This window comes from Dryobates pubescens, chromosome 1 (assembly GCF_014839835.1).
Source record: "Dryobates pubescens isolate bDryPub1 chromosome 1, bDryPub1.pri, whole genome shotgun sequence".
NCBI lineage: Eukaryota > Metazoa > Chordata > Aves > Piciformes > Picidae > Dryobates > Dryobates pubescens.
Genome location: NC_071612.1, coordinates 11,793,389 through 11,806,033, shown reverse-complemented (window position 1 = coordinate 11,806,033; position 12,645 = coordinate 11,793,389). Strand labels below are relative to the sequence as shown.

Sequence of the window (12,645 nt, the reverse complement as noted above, 5' to 3'; positions counted from 1 at the left end):
TCTCAAAGTTTATTTTCTCCCCATGGTTCTCCCAGGTTTCCCATCCTTTCAACCCACTCTCCTCATGGAGGGAGGGACAGACATCATGATTCCCAAACAGTTTGGTGGAGTCTGGCAAACACCCAAGTGCCTCTCCCTGCACACAGCTCCCACATGGGAGGAGGGAAACCTTGTGAGACTCTGAAGCACACCTAAATCCACTTCACTGAAATAATAACCATCGCAGATGGACAGCATAAAAATCCAGAGTCGTGGGGGAAGGGGGGGAAGGAACACCTAGCCTCTGTAAAATAAATGACATGCAAGAAAAGAAAATAATCTCACTCTCCCCCATCAAAGCACATCGAGGGTGACAAACACAGACCACATCGTTTTAGTCCTCCTGCCCAGCTAAGGAAGAGTAAACACTGAAGTGAGTCCCCTCCAAGTCCCTCTCTCAGGCAGGAGTGAGCTGCTCAGCTCTGCTCTCACCGTACCTTTACTCCTCCGTCTCACCACCCCGAGCCGGCACTTGAGCGAAACAGCGAACATCTTCCCCGCCCGCAGCCTCCAGCGCTCCGCTCATATGGCTCGGTGCCGCTCTCCCTCCGCACCCCTGCCTGGCTCTGCAAGGGGCTGCTGGCTCGAAGTTCATTTATGATTACTGTGAAATGGAGTCGTGCTTTATGTAGTGGCAGAGGGAGTGAGAGGGAAGGGATCTGGGGGGAGGATGGCAGAGAGAGCCAGAGGGTGCACAGACCCTTTCCAGTACTTTCAGTGTGGGGCTGTTTTGCCTTGTTATCTTGTCGAGATGAATACATTCACTCAGTGATGTTTATAAACCTATTGCCAGTCTCCTGCTGTTAAGAGCTGGGAATCTGATACCACATTAACATATTAATTTGCAAAGTAACATTATTCCTTAGCACATATGGGTGCATGCTTGTGCTTCACCAGAAAGCTAATCCGGAGCTTACTGGAGCAAAGGAGATAAAAGCCCTCAATTTCACAGAATCAGTTCACCCAGCACCAGCACACGTGCCATGAGACTGTGCTGGTAACAGCCCCAGCAGCACTGCTGAAATTAAAACAGTTTTGTGCAGTAGAACTTTTATGCATCTGCAGAAACCGTTAACAATGTCCTGTAGATGTGAGGGTGAGGCCACCATCCCAGGAACACACAAGCCACACGTTGAACATCAGCACCCCAAACAGCAGGATGTATCACGAGTGCCACCCCTTACTTGCAGAGATGGGATGATGGATCATCTTGGAGATCTTTTCTGGGGATGGAGCAGCCTTGGAGCAGTTGAGGGTTGCACCTTGAATATCACTTCTTACCATGGTCTTAGAGGAATTCAAAGGCACCTCCCAGGAACCCATGGGGAAATGCCAGATTTATAGAAGAAAGCCCAGTTACTAAACCAATACTTGAGGGCTAAAGGCTTTCAATAGAAGGGCATTTGGGAGTTTATCAACACAGAATCTCTTGAGTGCCTTCTATAGCCAACATTTCTGATGATCCCACAGATGACTTAGGAGGTTGTTAATTTTTTTTCCACAGACCCAGTGCTGCAGGCAGCAACATGCTGCATCTTTTCAGAAGGCCCCTTACGGAGGTGACACAGAATCAATGCTCTGTCACTGAGTCTTTGCACTGACTTAACCAGGGTCACCCTCCCACATTCTAGCCTGGAAGCACACACAACACAATTTGGTAAATTCAAACTCAAAGGTGTAAATTTGGAACTAAAGGAAAACGTAACATGGACTGACCCAGAAAGCTTTCCAGCAAGGAGAGGGCTGCAAAAGAGCTGCTTTGGACACGTGTCAGTGTTAGCAGCACAGCACAAATGACAATCCCAGAGGAGCTAACACTGAATTTCAAATTAAAGAATTCCAATTATAAACCCTCAAAACTCAATCAACCCTCAATGCTTCAGAGATCAGTCTTTACGTAACAGCACAAGAAATTTTCTTCTCGATTCCATCTTGCCTTCTTTAAAATACAGAGTTGAAAGCACTGACAGGTGTGTACATGTATATTAAATACAGATAAATTTAGATGCAATGTATGCATTTAAAGCCCTATTCAGAAGATGAAAAGCCTGAGCCAGCATGGCTTAAGAAACACACGTGTGAGGCTCACGGTGGTTTGAGGCATGGGGCCAGGCAGGAAGGCTTCTCCTGCCTCTCCTGCCATGGCTATGAAAGCCCAAGGGGACTAAGCAGATTACACAGAGCTCCAAATACCTAATATCTGAGACAACTAGAAAGCAAATCCCCAGCTCCTCATGAAGAGTTGCTTGCTCTGTCCAGGTTGCTGCTTCTTTTGCATCTGCTGAGCACACAGATCTCCCAGTTATTCATAAAATCATTGAATCAACCAGGCTGGAAAAGACTTCAGAGTCCAACCTATAATATTTTCAGTGTAGCTGTAGCAGAGGAAATTACACACTTTTCCCAATCATTTTGTGCCAGATTTTGTGTGCTTCATGACACTGAATTACCAGCCTATGCATAAGTCCAGAGGAACTGTGCCATTTCATGCTCTAAGTTCATCGCTGGGATTTAAACACGTTCAGAAACAAACCTGAATATTAAGATCCAGTCTACCCTCCTCCGAGAGGCTCAGGGAGCTTCTTCATTTGGGGGACTGCCTGGGCGTCCCAAGACAATTTGCTTTAACTTGGAGGAAATTCCAGTTGCAAATAAAGAACAGCTGTTCCTCTTTGATACTGAAGCAAGTGCCTTTTCAGCTCTCCCACATATAAATCTAATCCTCATTTCGGCTAAGGAAATGACTGTGGGGACACTGGTCATCAAGAGTGCACAATAGGAGGAGTGAGAAATGCAGCAATTAAACTAAGAGGATAAAAAAGCCTTTGTATAGCGGGAAATCTATTACCATTTATCATGCCTGGTATTCAAAGTTGTTCTGACGAGCCATCGAATCCGTTGCAAATAGTGCAAGAGGATGATGAAACCAGATATAGAGCATGTTTCAGAAAAATAAAGCAAAACACCATGTGATTAATGAATAGACAGCATTCAGAATCCAGGGGTGTACTGCTGCACTTATCTGCCTGGCAATAATTACACTTTTTTTATAAGAGCAAACTGTGGAGAAATGGTGAAGAAGAAAACAGCCTTCTATTAATGCAAACATCTGAAAACACGCAGCAGAACAAAACTAAAGGAGCAGAAAACACTGAAAGCAGAGCTCACATTAAATTAGTTGGGGTTTTAGCTTGAGCTTGCCACACAGTTTGTTTCCTTCCTCAGGAATAATAATGCAGAAATTCCCCCGTGTCTAATACATATCCTGAAAATGACACACTCTGCTACGGGGGGGTTTAGCTGGCAGTGTTTCCTTACTAGCAGGTATGATTATGGCTGAATGCATTAATGATACCAATACTGATAATGCTGCCTTTGTGAATTTGTTCAGATTATTTTCATCTTCTCTTCTCTAGTTTAATGGGTGTTCCAGCCTTCTTTTAGATGTGCTTCAGTTTGGTGCGACTCTGGGCACAGTCAGCAGGCAGAGGCAACAAATGGGTTGTGGGGAGAGCACTGCAGATTTGTATGGAAAGGCAGATTTATTGTTTCTTTTCCTTCCTTCCTTTCATTTCTTATTTGCACCTTGTCTGCAAAAAGTACAGAAAGTGTTAGCAGACACTGGGCTAACAGACTTTTATCAGCACTTCAGGTTAGACTACATTAAACTGGATAACCAGTGTATGTCTTCCATTTTAAAAGTGAGCAAAATACACAAAGTTCTCTGCAGGCAGTTTTGTTCTATAAATAGCCTATGAGTAACTTCTCCTTGGAATAATCTCAGGTATCAGTAACAAAAGATATGAAAGACTCTCCCTTCTTACTACTCCACCTTGGTAAAATCTTGCCCTTGGTAAACACATTTAGCTGAGTAACTGTCAAAACAGACTGGCCAAAACCAGACTGAAGGTATCACTTCAAAATATTAATGTCATAGTGCATATTAAGATAAGCCACCACAATTAGAACTGTAAAATTGTTTTCTTTGTAAAGGACATTCAAGATCATCAGAGCAAACTGAAAGAATAGAATAGAATCAATAAGATTGGGAAAGACCTCAAAGATCAGCAAGTCCAACCTGTCACTCAACACCTCCTGACTACTAAATCATGGCTTCAAGTGCCACGTCCAATCCCTTTTTGAACACCTCCAGGGATGGTGACTCCACCACCTCCCTGGTCAGCCCATTCCAATGGCTAACAACTCTCTGTGTGAAGAACTTTATAAAGAGATAGGATAGGATAGGATAGGATAGGATAGGATAGGATAGGATAGGATAGGATAGGATAGGATAGGATAGGAATTAACCAGATTTTAAAAGACCTTCAAGATCATCAAGTCCAACCTATTACCCAAGACCATCTTATCAACTAAACCATGGACCAAGTGCCTCATCCAGTCTCCTCCTAAACACCTCCAGTGATGGTGACTCCACCACCTCCCTGGGCAGCCCATTCCAATGGCAAATAACTCTGTTAACCCGACACTGCTAAGTTAGCACTAAACCACATCTACATTAGCAGACAACAGATATTCCCCTAAGACTTTGCAAGCTCATTGAGAGGCATAGAAGAAAACAGTGTGCCAAATGTGGCATTAAAGCATTTGGAGACAAAAGGTCTGCCTTGGTTAAGCAAGTCAGATCAATGTTGAAAAAACAAATCAAATATCTTGAATGCCTCAAACCAAACTCAGGCTGAGCTTATCCATAAAAGAATCTGCTATCCCATGTGCTCATATGATGCAGTATACTAGTGAGGAAACTCTCCTGCATGATGTGTGAATTCCCACAGAAACATCTATATCCTCTGAGTAAAGCAAAGCAACACCAGAGTTGTCAGAAGCTGCTCACCCCCTCCCCACAGAGACTGAAGGTCCCCAGGCTCCAAATTCATTGCATCTCAGTGACTGTTAAATCAAACATGCTCCTAACAAATGCAGGTTGGGGGTCAAACTGACAGCCTGGCAAAGCCAAGTTGAACTTGTTTCTTATGTATTGGCGCTGTCAGTAACAACAGTTTGGGGGAAGATGCTCTGCCCACGCTGACACCTGTACTGCTTTAACTGATTACCCTTAATAAAGGATCCCAGTGACAGCGTGAACAATCGTTGGGTTCATTGAAACCATGCTCAATTAGTAGACAATTCCCAAAAGGAAATGGTCTAAATGATGCTTTACAAGTACCTTGCCTGGTCCTCATTAGCATGGCTGCAGCTTTCCCTTGTGCAGTGCCATGGCTTCCAACCGAGCAACATTAGGGAGGAGGGGAAAGTTTGATGTGGCACTATTAGGTTTAATTACCCTGACAGTAACTTATGAAGGTGACAGTCTGTCATGAAATCATGTTCAGCTAAGTAGACAAACAGGCTTCAGTCATTAACCTTCACCCTCGGTATCTTGAAAATCCTTCTTATTTTTGCTTCCACGGATGACTTCCCTGACACCGTCTCTGAGCAACCTAGGCAACTTTTTACAAACTCAGAAGCTTCACAGAAGGCCATGTCATGAGAAATGCCATGCTTCATTTTCAGCTGTACGAAATTATTTCCCCAAATTAGAACTTCTCCAGACCCTCTATCACCAGCTTCAAGAAATAAGCAAGAGGGTCTGTAGAGAAATGGCCAATTCTCACCATCACAGTTGCTGAGACTGTGAATGCAGCCACATGTAAACACCACTGTCCCACAGTTTCAGAAGTAATAGTCATGAGACTGCACTGAGGGGCTAATGGTTTGTGTATCTGATTAGACTGAGGCTAGAATTCAAAGAACATGATTTAGAGATGAATGAAGGCTAGAGGTGAAAGCTGTGTGCTGATGATGTCTTCCCAGTTGTCCTCTCTGTAGTTCACACACCAGATTGGCAGGAAGGCTGAATGTGTAGGATTTTATGGGCACTTTTCTGCGATTCAAGTTGGTGAATGGCATTTGGATTATGTCCCAATGCTAAGGCAGCAACTAATTTAAACATTCACATCTATGTTCCCTTTTTGAGCTTCCAACCTGAGCCCTATCAGTATTACTTAGACATCTTCTACTATAATTATTTCCTCAGCTGACAAGAGCATCTTGAGAATTCATGTGTAGAAGTATTCTTATATTCCTCCTGGTAGTATTTCAGTTGTGATGCTGCAGTTTTGTCAGCATCTACAGCAAACCAAAGGCTCAGGTGCTTGATGCCCAGCCCGTTTTTTATTTTCCTGTTTCTGCACAAGACAGGAGTGTAAGAGAAGCCAGGTCCCTGTTTGGAAATGCTGCTGCAATAGCAGTAAATAACAGCAGCTATTTAACTGCATGAAAATATTGTACACATTTGGAAATGGGATTAGGAGAGCTGTGTTCCCCCACTGAGCAGTGGTCAAAGTGGCACTGCCTATTGCCCATGGTAAGACACATGGCCTGGCAGGTGGAACACTGTTGCTGGGATCCAGCCTCTGACCACAGTTTATTCTGCCAGGAAATGCTGAAGCTGTTCTTTAATAATTAAATGGTACAGTATGTTTGTTCAATCTGCAAATCCATGGACAAGGCATCAGTCTTTCCAAAGAGACAGCTGAGTCTCCTGAAGCAAGAAATTAAAACAGTCTTATCTGCATGTGCTGTGCTGCCACTCGCTCTGACTGCCAATTTCCTTAGAGGAACCAAAGCCTCTTGCAAATGCTGACTGCAGATGCCAGCCTACACATGAGCACCCCAACTTTCATGGATGCACTCCCAGCAGACTTTTCACTGTATTTTACAAGTCATTGTGCTAATGAAGCAATTAGCTAGTGCAGCTCCAGACAGTTAGCTTGCCAGAGGCCAAAAGTCATTTCCCTTTTAAGCAGGTTCTGGTTGCCTAGTTTAAGTGCCAGCTGCAGGCTTTTACTGCAAGGAGAGTTAAAAGATAATACACAACTCTAACTGTTAGTTACAAAGCACCCTCAGTCCTCCCAGCCTCAAAAAGGATGATAGGAAAGCTGCAGTCACTGCAACACGCAGCTTGGCTTCGAAATTGAACAGCCTCACTTTCAGATGTATTATGTAAAATCTCCACGCAGAATCGGTGGTGTTCCTGCTAGGAAGTGCAGGTACCTTTTAAAGCAGCAAACTTGCTGTTACTGATGTCTAGCACCCAGTAAAAACCTGCTTTTGTTTTGCAATCAAAAGATTAAAAGTTCCAAGTTGCACAATTATTAATCAGGAGCAGAGTGTTCAGGAGGTGATAAGAACCCATGCAACAGAAATTGATTATTACCATTAAGCACTGCACCAATATACTTGCTTCTGTAGACCTCATCTGCTGGCTCATTTTGCCTGCATCTTTCAAATGTTCCTGCATAACACTGAGTATGGTTTGAGCAGAGGAGATGAAAGAATCATAGAATCTCTTCATTTAAAACTGTTACAGACAGGTTTCACTCACAGGAACAAATGATTTAGGAAAAAGCAGACTATCAGTGTTTTGGTCCCCTGAAATCAAACCCAGCTGTCTGCCCTCCACAAAACCATCTGGAAGGTTTGCCTTGCTCTTGCCCAAGTTACTAGGAATACACAGATGAAGGTTTTGGCCTGTGTTTTTAGAGGACATCAAGCAAAATTATCCCTATCCACTGTTAGATCTAATGACCACATCCACTGCCGTGTATACCTGGCACTGATTTCTTGTCTGCAAAGCAGCCACACCAGTTTATTCTGGCAGAAAACTTGCCCACCAGTGGCTTGTCCTGTATTGAACTGGAAGCCAACAGCACAATAGGGAATTGAGTCCAGTCCTCATTAAATGCATATGTCCAACTGAAAACTCACCATTGGTTTTTTTCTACCTTAAGCATGTTTCCATTTACACTAGGCTTGATTTTTGTACCCCATTTGACAATACAGAATAGAATAGAATAAACCAGGTTGGAAGAGACCTTCGAGATCATCATGTCCAACCTATCATCCAACACCACCTAATCAACTAAACCATGCAACCAAGCATCCTGTCAAGCCTCGCCCTGAACACCCCCAGCGACGGCGACCCCACCACCTCCTCAGGCAGCCCATTCCAGTGGGCAATCACTCTCTCTGTGTAAAACTTCCTCCTAACCTCCAGCCTAAACCTCCTCTGACGCAGCCTGAGACTGTGCCCTCTTGTTCTGGTACTGGTTGCCTGGGAGAAGAGACCAACCTCCGCCTCACTACAACCCCCCTTCAGGTAGTTGTAGAGAGCAATAAGGTCACCCCTGAGTCTCCTTCTCTCCAGACTAAGCAGTAGGTGCAGGTTTGCCAGCCCCTATTGTTATCAGACTCAGAGATGCACCATCATGGAGATGGCCCAGTGCTCACTCTTCCAAGAATTGAGTGCACCTGTAACTGACTAAAAACTTGTTTGGGAAATGCCATCTCTAACCATATGAGTATGCAAATGCTTGTTCTTAAAGAAAAAGGCTGTCTGCCTCATTAAACATTTTTACCTTTATCAATTTCTTTGGAGCTAATTACAGTCGATCCCACAATGGAACAGCTGGATTGAATCTGATCACTACAGTGATCAGTCCTCTGAAAGCTGAAACCTGCAGCTTTGATTTAGCCCCTCTCCAGTGCTTAGCATTATGTGAAAGGTGAGAAAGAGGCATGCAGAAATTCGTGGAAGGCTTTACAGTAAGGAAGTACATTCATCAGGGCAAGATTACAGAGATTTAAGAAACTCATCTACTTTTCTTCTTTTAGCAAATATTAGCCTTCAGCAAAGACACAAAACCATTTGTCTTTATTCTAAAGAGGGTATTATCAGCTAATTAATTTCCAGCACCAAACAGTCCAAACGAAGATGGGTTTAATTACTGAAAATGATGAAACAGAATATTTTCATGCAAAATTTATGTTTGGTTGCAATGGATTGGTTCTGTTTGATCAAAACCTTCCTCTTTACAACTGCCTTTGCTTGAAGTTAGAGATTCCATAACCTTTCATGAAGTTTAGGCACCTTTGAATCTCCAGTGTACACTAGAGATCCCCTTTCCGCAGCCAGCGCAGGACATGCAAGTGGGATGCCCAGGAGGACCTGTAAATAATGCAGCTTCATGATCCCAATAGCAGAGAAGGAGATCTGAGGTGCTGAGGCTTTGAAAGAGCACCAGGCTTCATGTAGGGAATACAGGTTTCTCCTTCTGCTGGTCACCACAAGGGAAATCATTTTGAAAGGCTGAAAAAGGGCAACTCTTTCTAGCTCAATAGACCTGTTTATGTGTTGTGATATGAGCATAACTCCTAGTAACTGCTTCATTTACAGTACACTACCACAGGGCACAGGCAGAGAGAGGATTATTAGGGTTTCCAGACTCCTGCCTTTCTCATTACTCTTATCCAGAAACATCCCTGCCTCAACACTATTAACCCTGACTTCTTCAGAGCTGCACATTAATTCCTGCTGTTAGGTTTCCCCTTTCCAGCAGTAATGCTGCTCCCATTCGCAAGACACTCAGTTCCAGGTCTCAGAGTCGTCCCAGGACATGAAGCAGGTTAAATCTCAGCTGCCTGAAGCACTCCAGCACTATTCCCAGGGCAAGATCAAGACCAGATAGTGCAGCACATGTGCACCCAGACTTGTGCCAATGCTCTGCCAAAAGGATCTTTGTCGCTTGCCCATCATTTCCCCCTTCCCTGATGTACAGCCTTGTCCAAATCACCTCACATCCTTCATTCCCATATAAAACCCCAAGCATTTATTTAGGGGTCCCTCAAGATACTGTTTTAGCTATCATCACATTTACCAAAAAACATCTTCACACCCAGGGGTACACAGAGCACAATGAAGAGCCACATTGGAAGCAGAGAAGCAGAGGAATACACAAATCTCTTTTCCCAGCTTCTGAATTTATGGCTGGAAACTAAACTATCAGCCTCACAATGATTTACTGCTGTACAACAAGGCCCCTGGGACATAAACAGAGGAGACAAACCTGCAGGACAATAAATTGCTACAAACCAAATTGTCATCAGAAAATACATAAAAGCCATGTGAAAACAACCCTGTTGATGGAACACAGTGGGCCTTATGGCAGCTGCTTTTCTGCTATCATGAAGTACAGGTGCTTCTTCCAAAGCAAATGGGACACTCCTGTCCCTGGCCTCCACCGCCAGCACTACCTGCAGCTATTCCCATCTCCTTCACTGCCTGGGATCTAAGACATACCAATGGCTTCATGTCAGCTTTCCCTCATGATGTTCAGAGTACCAGCCCCCAAATCCTGATGATGAGACATTTTTGAAAGGCTACCAAGTTTCATCAGACCCAAAGGCACCTAGAGTACCTGTACCCTTTGGGCAGCCTGGCGATGTAGTTTTGGACTCTTCTGTTAGTGTGGTCTCACTCAGGCCAGGGATCAGGTGGGACGAGATTGGCTCTGAGAGGAGCCCATTAGCAATCACCACAGCTCATGATCTACTTTGCTTGGCAGGACTACATCTCTGTGAGTCTTCACATCCCTCCAAGCCCCAGCACTCATGAACTTCAAAGCCACATGAAATTCAGAAACAATTCTGGTGAGCTCAGCCAGTGGCTTTACAAGGATGGCTTGGTTTTAATTATGTGCCTGGGGGATTTCTTGTGGGAGGATGAAGCAACTAGGTCTGGCATCACTTAGCAATAAAAGGGTAGGAGTTTAACACAGATGATCTGAAAGGCTGAGCAACATCTCTTTGAATATATTTGTTTTTATTTATCCTAGAACCTGCATAGCTCTTGCAGCCAATACTAGGTGGAAAATCAGAAGAATAAATGTATCCTAGCTTTCAGAGGGAGTAAAGGGAAAACAAAAATCTTCAGTATCAATTTTGATTTCCCATAGCATTACACTTTATGAACATGTGACTCTCTATACAGAGACCTAGTCCAGTGAAAAGAGAGCTCTGATAGTTGGCATGCCCTTCTAGGTCACTGCCAGCTCCCTGCTCCTGTCCCAACTTTCTCCCTCCACTAAGGATAACATGAGATCTTCCCAACCAGCCTTTGCTGAATCTGCCTTTCTGCTTACACACCACAAACGCAGGCAAATCAGCACTGCTTTGGAATGGGGGTGGGGAGTGAACAAAACAAAGAAATCCAGAGAGACTGTCTGCAGGGAAATCCAAGGAGCTATGAGATGAGAAAACCAGAGGCAAAGAGGAATCCTTATGAAAATGCATGAGATGTAAAAAAACTGCCAGGCCAATTAAACATGCCTAAATGCAATCACATATTATCCCAATGCCACTGTCATGTCCTATTGTTCTCCACCTTCCCTTTGTTCCCCTTCCCCAGCCTCCTGAAGAGCAGCTTGCCAGCAGTCCCCAGTCCCTCCTGTGTGACCTCTCCACCAGTGACAACTGCACACGTTACAGGCTGATGGCTCCTTGCCTTGTGTCTTTGCACAAGCTGCTTTTTTGCAGTCCTTGGCCAGCTGAAGGCATTTGTGCTTTCTGTGCGCTGCTCCTGAAGAAGGCACACGAATGCGGAGAGCCTGCGGGGAGCGGGGGCTGGCTGGCGCCTCTGTAAACACCATGCTAATCTGTTTAAGATATTAGACTCCCATTTATGTGTTTTTAATAATAAAAGCAACATTTAGATGCTGCCAAGGTATCGGAGAGACAGTAGCAGACGCAGAAGAGCCACCTCCACCACATAAACAATGGGAAATGCTCTCTTATCTTTTCATACCACCAGGCCTCCAGGCTGCAAAATAAATGATTGCATTCATTTACATTTTATTGTGGAGACATAACTGGCTGGAATAACTGCCAGCAGAGAACCTGACTGCAGGAATGCACTGTTTTTCTCCCCATTGCCTTTAACAAATGCCTTTTTTTTCTGGCAATCCATCTCTATCACCATTGTCTGGATGGCAGAAGGGGCATTAGCCCACTACCCATCTTGCATTTCAGGGAAAAAAGCCAGCAGTTCAGCTTTCCACAAAGCCTCAAGCTAGCAAAGTGTTACAGAGTAGCAGAGACTATGGGAGAGAGATGGTTCACCTAAAGCATATTCAGGCAGTAAAGCCAAAACTTTCTCAATCGCCCCACAAGCCACATAGAACAAGAGACATCTTCAATTTAGCCAGTCACTTATACTTCCCTTACAGTCAACAGAAAGGAAAAGGCTCTCCAGAGAATTCATCCCACAGGTTGAGAATGACCAAATCCTCTTTTTTTCCTGCTAAGCAGCCAGGACACAAAGCTCAGAGGGAGAGATCCACTCCGTATGTCCAGCTGAGAGGGACTCAGGCTTTCTAACAGTATTGCCCACCCAGGTGGGCATCAACTACAGCTTTAGAAGAGACTTGTTGATCTTTTTGCTAAAAAGAATAACCAAGCAAATGAAAAAGAAACAAAACAGTCTCTCAAGTCAACATGCAAAAGCTTGGCAGATGGTTAGGATGTGGGCTGAATGCAAAACTCAACCCTGATGGGACCATGTTCCCAGACAGCAGGAAAGATCAGGGCTGAGTGTGAACCTTCTCAGCTGGCCACTGCCTACTAAAAAGATAAAGTAAAATACACAGAGAGTTAACAACAGTAATAACTGTCAATTTAGGGCTAGCCAATATTCTCCACTGTCTTGTTTTCTGACACCTAAATGTTTTACTGGTTTTTATTTCCTTTCTT

General features: G+C 44.1%; 1 protein-coding gene across 1 annotated transcript in view; it reads right to left on the bottom strand.

The window, feature by feature from the left end:
• Positions 1-12,645, bottom strand: part of GRIP2 (glutamate receptor interacting protein 2) — a 314,160-nt gene that overhangs the window by 145,534 nt on the left and 155,981 nt on the right. The gene's annotated exons all lie outside the window — the stretch shown is intronic.